The sequence below is a fragment of the Lathyrus oleraceus genome, chromosome 3, assembly GCF_024323335.1.
Source record: "Lathyrus oleraceus cultivar Zhongwan6 chromosome 3, CAAS_Psat_ZW6_1.0, whole genome shotgun sequence".
NCBI lineage: Eukaryota > Viridiplantae > Streptophyta > Magnoliopsida > Fabales > Fabaceae > Lathyrus > Lathyrus oleraceus.
In genome coordinates, this window is record NC_066581.1 from 58,543,786 (window position 1) to 58,553,466 (window position 9,681).

Below are 9,681 nucleotides of genomic sequence, written 5' to 3' on the forward strand. Positions count from 1 at the left end.
TTATTGTATATTGATGAGTTAATCTTACATAGGGGTGTTCAAAACCAAACCAATCCAATAGAAAACCGCAAACCAAAGCAAACCAAAACCGCAAAAAATCGCATTTGGTTCGGATTTGTTTGAGTCATTTTTTAACAAAACCGCATGGTTTGGTTTGGTTTGCGGTTTGTATTTTGCAAACCGAACTAAACCAAACCAAACCGCATTATGTTATAACTCAAATGTTACTTATCCCACATCCAACCAAAACATCAAACCTAGTATGCCTTAACCTTACAATTACAAACGATTTTCTCTTACTCACGCTTAGGGTTTCAATTTCAACCTTCTTAAATCTCTCATAGTAGTATCACACATTCTTCTCGTCTTCTTTTCCATGTAGGTTTCGCCTATTCTACTCTAATAAGTCATCTCTTATGTTCTTTCTTTTTCACCTTTTATGTTACTATTTTCTCTTTTAATTACATTTTTATCGCACCTTTATTCTCAATCTCGCATCTCTTGTGTTCTTTTTTTCATCTTCTCTAATCTCTCATCTCATATGTTTTTTATGTTTTATTATAATGTCTTCGATATTATTTTATGCTACTATTTATATATGTTTTTTATTCCATTTTTGTCGAATCTAATTTTTTGTATATTGAATGAAATATTTTTGTCTAAATATGATGAGTTTTGATGTTATTTAGTCATGTATGAATGACTAAATACAAAGTTATGTTGTTCTCTATAGGTGTATGTATGACACAATAAAAATATTATAAAAAACCGAACCAACCGAACCAACCCAAATCGCATTGGTTTGGTTTGGTTTGGTTTGGTTTTATTTCTAAAAGCCAACCGAACCAAACCAAACCGCATGCTTTTTTCTCTTGCGGTTCGGATGATTTTTATCGCTAAAACCGCCCAAACCGCACCGCGAACACCATTCTTACATACTCTCATACTTATAAAAGCTTTGTATGGAGATCTCATGAATATAGAGTTTATTTCACCATGCAACATTCTTCTACACATGTACATGATAATCTATGTTTAGAATTGCTTAAACATACAAGTGCTTGGTATAATCTATCATGTGCTAAAGTATAAGATGCCATCTTGAAAAACTCTTTTAATAATCTCTCGTAAGATCGAGAAGGGATGTAAGTCGTGACCTTGATCTTGGTTCAAAGATCTTGAAAAGCTATCATCCCAAGTGGTTTTGTAAGGGTGTCTGTCACTTGCACACTACTAGGAACACTTAGTATCTTCATCCTCTTTAATATAACTATTTCACTTACATAATGAATGTCTAGCTCAATATACTTTGTCATAGCATGAATAATTGAATTGTATGACATGGGAATTACACTAATATTATCACAAAAAAGACCGGAAGGATGGAATGACACAACAAATTTATTGATAAGAGATTCTATCCAAAGCAGTTATTAGGTAGTGTGAACTAAAGCACAATATTCAGCCTCAATGTTTGATGCTTCTTGGAGCTCCATAACATGAGGTTTTGGCCATAAAAATGCATGAATCAGAGGTAGATCTACGATCATCTGGATCACTTGCTTAATTAGAGTCATTATAGGTCCTTAGAGAGAACTTTTGTGGTAAAGAACCGGGAGTGGGGAGTAAGCCATGTGTAATGGTGCCACTTAGATAGTGCAATATTCTTTTAACTACAAATCCATGAGAATCGGAATGGGAGACCATGAATTAGCAGACTTTATTTATGCTAAAAGAAATGTCAAGTCTTATGAGAGTGACATATTAGAGGGACTTAACCATTGATCTATATTGATGAAGATTTAAGAGTATGGAAGAACCATGCTTGCTAAGTTTGCAGGTACTCAACATAAAAGTAGTAACACCATTTGTATTGTACATTTTGACTCGAGTGAGTAAATCTCAAAAGTATTTAGTCAGAGTGTATAGCATGTCACTAGTGGGAATATGCTTGACTTGAATGCCTAAAACGTACTCAGGCTTCCTAAGCTTTTTGAGAGCAAATGTAGCATAAAGAGAATTAATGTGCTTGCAAATTAGGATAGAGGATGACCCTGTTACAAGGATGTCATCAACATAGACCAAAGCATAAATGGCGAGGCCTTGATGAGAGTAGACAAACAAATAGTGATCACATTTGCTTTGAAGGAAGCCAAATTGAATTAATGTTTGAGCCAATTTTTCATACCACACCTTGGAGATTTCTTAAATCCATAGAGGGATTTGTTCAACTTAAAAACTAGAGTGGAATCATGCTTCTCAAAACGAGGTGGTTGAGACATATAAACCTCTTCTTGAAGAGACCATTCAGAAAAGCATTGTTGATGTCAATTTGTTGAAGTTCACATTTGTTGGCCTGGAAAATATTTAAAATTAATCTGATTGTGGTAGGCTTCACATTTGGAGAAAAGTTTCACTAAAGTCAAAGCAAAATTGATGATGGTAGCCTTTGGCTACAAGTCTTGCTTTGTACTTATTGACGGTGTCATCAGGGTTCTCCTTGACCTCAAAAACTAATTTGCACCCAAGAAGTTTTATATGTGGTGAGAGGGATATCAAAGTCCAAGTATGATTGGCCAAGACAACATCAAATTCAAGTTTCATAGATTGATGCCACTCAGGATGGGATACAACTTCCTTGACATATTTAGGTTTTGAATGACCAATTTTGGCTATTTTCAACATAAGAGGTTCATTGATATCCAAAATTTTAAGATGTGTGTAACAATGTATGGAAGGTGAAATAGACTCCTCATACCAATTTGTATTAGTGGGTACTTGTGGTCCAAGACCAATGGTTGAGGGCGAAGGGAAGGTCTTGTCAAGAGACGTATTATCAGGGACATTTTGAGAAGGAGTGACTCTAGTATTAGTTTGAGATGATTGAGTAAGTTTTCTTGAGGTACTTTAGGTTAAGCTACGTTCAGGTACAAAGTCACTGCTATGACTTGACATATCAATGGGTGATTGAACACATGATAGGCTATCCTCCATAATTTGAGGAGAAAGGGCGTTGTACATTAAGTTTGTGACAGTTATATTGGGTGGTTGATGAAAGGAAAAATGAGGAATGTAAGTGACTTAGACTGACAATTAGGTTGGCTTAAATATTTGGGATGAAATTGAAACGTAGCAGGGAAAGTAAAGTGATGCTCATGGAATACAACGTCTTTAGAAATGAACACTTTCCCAATTTTGCTAACACACCTGAAACCTTTGTGTTGAGATGATATTTCTAGATACACACACTATTGACTTTTGAATTATAGCTTGTGTTTTGATATAGGGTTATGTAGAGGGAAAGCAGGCACAACCCAAAACTTTGATAGATTGATAGCTTGATAACTTGTGATATACGGCATGAAAAAGGGAGTGGGACTTGGTCAAACCATCAGTTGGGAGCCTATTGATAATGTGCACTAAGGTAGTTATGTTATGATACAAAAACTTGAGGGGAATGGAAGAATGAGATAGCAAAGTAAGCCTCATTACCACAATGTGTCTATGTTTTCTTTCTATTGTGCCATTTTGATGAGAGGTGTGAGGACAAGTCAAACTATGTGAGATGCCTAGTTCAAATAGATACTTAGTGAAAGGTATAACCCCCCTCCATAATTGGATTGTAATGCCTTGATATTGGTGTTAATTTGAGTTTTCACGAAGCTTAGGAACAACTTGAAGGCATGTATGACCTTATGCAAGAAATATATCTAAGTGTACTTGGTGTAGGCATCCTCAAAGGCAATGTAGTAGTAAAACTTTAAACTAGTGCAGGACTCCAAAGATAAGTGTGTTCAACTTCAAATGGAGAAACATACATATTGGAAGATAAATGAGCATGTATTATATGGTATTTTGATAAGCAACAAGATTTACAAAATAAAGTATTTCCTTTGTTAGAGATATTGATATTACAATATTTTAAAGCAAGTCTAATGGCAGGAAAATGAGCATGAACTAGCCTATAGTTCCATAAAGAGTTAGTGCTAGGCTTATTTACATTAGAAATAACAGAATAAGAAATTGAGCTGACATTTTTGTGCAAAGGAAATGAACCACTATGACTCATGGAAGATGTCGTTGAAGGCTCCACTAGCAATTGTGGAAAGAAAGACAAGCCATTTAAGGCAAGGTAGCCTTAAAAAATAATGAGTTTAGAAACCTGAGATTTAACATAACACTTATCAACAATAAATTCAAACACAACTCTATTATGTTTTGAAAATTTGGAGATTAAAAGAAAATTTCTTGTTATGCAAGGAACATGTAGTATTTAAGAGCAAAAGAACTGGTATGAATAAACTTGAGAAGCACCCATGAAGACCAAACATAATTAATGGCTAAGGATTTACCATTAACAACACAAATATGACTTTGATATGCATAAGGTTTCTTCGTATGCAAGAAATGAGCATAAGAAGCAAGATAGTGAGAGACGTCTGAGTCAGTAAACCATACTTATTTCTAAAGCTCTTCAAGTAGAGAATATACATGAGACATAGCTATAATAGATATGGCATGGGGTTAGAGGTTGATGCCTCGTGTTTTTCATTAGATATACCTTGAAATTATGTTAAATTGGACTGAGCTCGTGTAGGTGTGAAGGATCCTTCAAACCTCTGCCAATATTTAGCAACAACATGGCTATATTTCCCGCACAATTGATAAGTATGTCGATTAACTATAGAGGAATGACCTCTAACACGAGTCATGTCTCCATTGCCTCAATTTCCTCTATAAATTTCATGCACACCACCTGTTTGTTGATTTGTGTGAGCCACATTTTCACTAACACTAGACCCGTCATATTCTTCCATGAACTTGTCAACTTGATCTTCTTGAATATATAAGAGTGTTTCAACATCAAAGAGTGTTAGAGGCTCAAGATTGCCATACATTTACATAACAAATGGGTTATACGCCTCTATTAATCCATCAAAGATAAAATTAATCTGATCGTGCTCAGAGAAGGACTCTCCAAAAACAAGTTAAGAATTTGCAATAGACTTAACTAGAAGCAAATATTCAGTAATGGATTAGTTGTCTTTCTTCATAGTTTTTAAGTCAACATGAAGTTTCCTAAATCGTGCCTTCATGTGAGAACTAAATTACATGTGAATCTTGTCCCATACTTCAAAAGCGTGCTTGAAAAATGACACTCGAGGTAACACATATTCAGATATGGTAGATAGAAGCAAGTCGAACACAACTTGCTCCTGTGAAATCCAAGTTTCATACTCTCCAGACACTTTTCCTTCGATGCGATCTTGTTCTGATTTGAACTTCTGGAAATTTTGAGGATTCACCATTATCTTGTGCACTCTTTAAGTGAGGATGACCCCTTCAACTTGTTGATTTCACATGAGGTAGTTGTTGTCTTGAAGTTTGATTGAAAGCTTTGGATCAAAGTGATGCGATAAAGATGAATCATAGGAATCCGTTGTGATTACTTAAAAATTCAGAACCAAGATTCCAATTGTTGTAGCTTGAGACGATTTGTCCATGGCGACAAGTTCAAGGAAGAAGAAGATGAAGTTTATGTTCTTGGAACTTATGAAAATTAACTACAAATGAATGAGAGTTAGTTAGAGAGTGGAAGAAATCAAACTAGGTGAAAGATACCATGATAGAATGTGTGAACTTCATTCAACATTATGCATTAATATGTTAATCTTACAAGCCATTACAATCCCATAGTTATTGGAGCTTATGCATGGAGATATCATTCATAGAGAGTTTATGTCACCATGGAACATTCTTCTACACAGATACATGATGATCTATGTTTACAAATTCTTAAACATTCAAGTTCTTGGTGTAATCTATCATGTGCTAAAGTATAAGATGCTATCTTCAATTACTCTTCCAATATAAAATCTCTCTAGACGAAGTTATCTACTAAATCCTCAAAACTAATACAAATAAATTGATTCATTATGTACCGAATAAAAAATTTCAAATCCTATAGATCTAGTTGTTTCTTCCTTTGGTCCTCACTAGAGAAAAAAACGAAATTATGAACTACTAGATTTTTTTAAAATCCATAAAATCCATAAAAATTAACACGGTTTTATCGATATTTTTGAAAAATAAGATAACTAACATGCAATTTTATTGGCATTTTTGAAATTGTTGGTATGCATGTATGTGATTTTACCAAACATTTAAAAAACACTAGTAAAAATGTATGTTGATTATCACATCTTTCAAAAATACATATGAAATATGAGATTTTACCAAACATTTCATAAACACCTATAAAAGTACATATTTTTTTCCTAAAACTCCGGTATACATCTTAAATTGCTCGTAAAAATATAATTTTAATGAAAAAGAGGACTTATAAATATTGAATAAGTATCTAAAAAACTCGATAAATATCACAACTTTTTTATGTTGTCAATTTTTTTTTTATATTTTTCTAAGTGGGAGAATATAATGGTAAAAACACTAGTAAAGAGAGTGTCTGATCAAACTCTGGGTGGCTGGGCAAATTTTCTTTTTAGACTTTCAAACCCTAAATATTTTTTATTTCTGTTTAGATTTGTTAATAAAGTGACCATAACCACCAGAATCTAGGACGTGAAGTCTTATAATATACAAATAATTTTTATATTGATAATTTTTATATTGATACATATTTTATATAAAAAATTTATAAATTTTTTTATAAAAGTTTAAATGAAAATTTTGTTTAAATAATTATTTTTAAAATATTATTTTATGCATTTCATCTTATTGAAACTTCTTTTATATATATTATCTATTTCAAATAATTTTTTATAAAAATTATTTTTAAGATATAATTTTTTGAAAACATTGCGATTACAACTATATTTTAATCTTTAATAATATATATATATATTATAATATATATATATATATAATATATAATATATATATAAATATTATAAAATATCAAAATTAATTTTTTAATTTAAAAAAATAAATATAAAAAGCTTGCAATATTTTGGAAAAGATTTTTATAAAATTTATTTTTGATAATAAAAAAAAATAATATTTTTTTAAAGTAAAAACGAACGGTCCACATACATATATCACTTGAGGTATACCTTACGAACAAACAAACATTACATTCTTGTAAAGAATGAAAGTGATAATGCATTAATGATGCTAAAACAGGACCGAGAGATAGAGAAAACAAACACCACAAATATGGCACGTTGGTTTCTCAAAAACAACACAAAACTGTTGTGATGACCATGCCATTAGTTTTTTGCAAGTAAACTAAAGTCCAGCTAAACAACAATAGTGTGAACTCTGAGGCATGCATTATCTGTCAAAACTGCTCAAAATATATTATAGTAATGGATCTCCCACCATGGCTTTCACGTTCTTTATTAACTTTTTCATTTATTTAAGTTACTCCCATGTGCCTTTCACATGCAAGTTATTTAACTACAAGCCAAAATCAACAGAGAAAGTTTTTTTATTTAAGTCAAAAGAAGAAATGAATCAATGCTATTGTTTAATAATAATCTAAATTAAACAAGCAAACAACGTGTGCAATTCAAATCACATTTTTAACCAACCAGGGGATATTCGTCTACAAGGGCCACCATCTACTTTTGGAAGAAGCATAAAAACACTCTATTAAAGGAACTAGTTCAAAGACTCAAATGTTATTCATTTATATAAAAGATATAGTTCTCCAAACCCATATCATTTTCAAATCAACAAAATATTCATTTTTTTCACATCCTTCACATTAGTTTATGAATTAAGAAGAAAACAATATTATTACGGAATTTCCAAATCGATTAGATAACATAATATAATGTCGTATGATAGTTGTTAAGAATATGTTATCAATCAATTAGTATTGATTGATATTCAATTAGTCATAACTGTAATTGATATTATTTTCTATTGTATATTCCCTATTTGCATATAAATATATATCATGTGTGATCATATTAGACACACAGAGATACAATTACAATATGGTATCTAGAGCTGGTTGACCTACTGTCTTCCACAAAATAAAAATAATTTTTTTTTCTTTTTTTTTCCGGCCACCCATAGCGCCGCCGCCGTCTCCGCCGCTCCTGTCGACTTTTCAGCGAGATTCCTATACGCCGGAATCGTCTCCTACAGATCGGCCAGATTCACTGCCTTCCGCCGCCGCACGCGTCCGCACACGTCTCTCCTTCATCGCACGTGAATCTCACGCGCGGACAATCAGCTGCGCATCCGCTGCCCCCAGCCGTCGCCGTTTTTCCAGATCTGCTCTCGGTTTTTCGTTCCAAGCCATCAAATATCATGGGAGATACCGCCGCTGATTACAATGATTTCCTCCAATACAAAGCAGCCATCAACAATCATCATCTGCCGCTGCTGCTCAGTCGGGTAATCCTGTAGCTTTTGTCTCTACATCTTCACTTGGTCCTTGGGTCCTTGACTCTGGTGCATCTGATCATATGATTGGTAATAAATCTCTTTTATCTCATTTGTCTTATTCTGATTCTTTGCCTTCTGTCACTGTGGCGGATGGTTCTAAAGCCAAAGTTCAAGGCCTTGGTCAGACATATCCACTTCCAAACTTGTCTTTAGAGTCTGTCCTTTACATTCCTGGTTGTCCATTTAATCTAATATCTGTTCACAAGCTTATTCGTACTCTTGATTGTTCAGTTCTTTTTAATGCTAATTCTGTTCATATCCAGGATCGACGTACATGACGGACGATTGGAGCAGGGAGTGAAGCTGGAGGATTATATCATCTTTCTCCACCGGTGGCCTGTGCTTCTATTGCTTCTCAAGAACTCACACATCAACGTTTGGGTCACCCTAGTCAAAATAAAATGCGTCTTTTAGTTCCTAGTCTTTCTAAGCTTTCTTCTTTTGAGTGTCAGTCCTGTCAATTAGGCAAACATACTTGTAGTACTTATTGTCAACGAGTAAATAAAAGTGTTGCATCACCTTTTGCTTTAGTTCACTCTGATATTTGGGGTCCTAGTCGTGTGAAGTCTACTTTAGGATACTATTACTTTGTAACATTCATCGACTATTACTCACGATGCACTTGGTTATTTCTAATGAAAAATCGTTCAGAGGTTTTCCGTATATTCCAAGAGTTTTATGCTGAAATTAAAAACCAGTTTAATACTACTATTAAAATTTTACGCACAGATAATGCTCGTGAATATATGTCATCCCAGTTTCAATCTTTTTTAACATTATAGGGAATTATTCACCAATCATCATGTGCTCATACACCACAACAGAACGGTGTTGCTGAACGGAAGAATCGTCATTTAGTTGAAACTGCACGGACTCTTCTTCTTCACCACAATGTACCCTCTCGTTTTTGGGGTGATGCTCTCCTCACCGCATGTCACCTTATCAACCGAATGCCTTCCTCGGTCCTTCAAGATCAGATTCCATACTCTATCTTGAATCCGGAACACGATCTCTACCCCATTCCCCTTCGTGTGTTTGGTTGCACATGCTTTGTTCATGATCTTAATCCAGGTAAAGACAAACTTTCCGCTAAATCTCTCAAATGTATTTTTCTAGGCTACTCACGTATACAAAAGGGATATCGTTGCTTTTGTCCTCAACTTTAACGGTACATTGTCTCTTCCGATGTAACATTTTTTGAAGGTTCTCCTTTTTTCTCTGCCTCTTCGTCCTCCCAGGAGATTTGTAATTTAGATGATC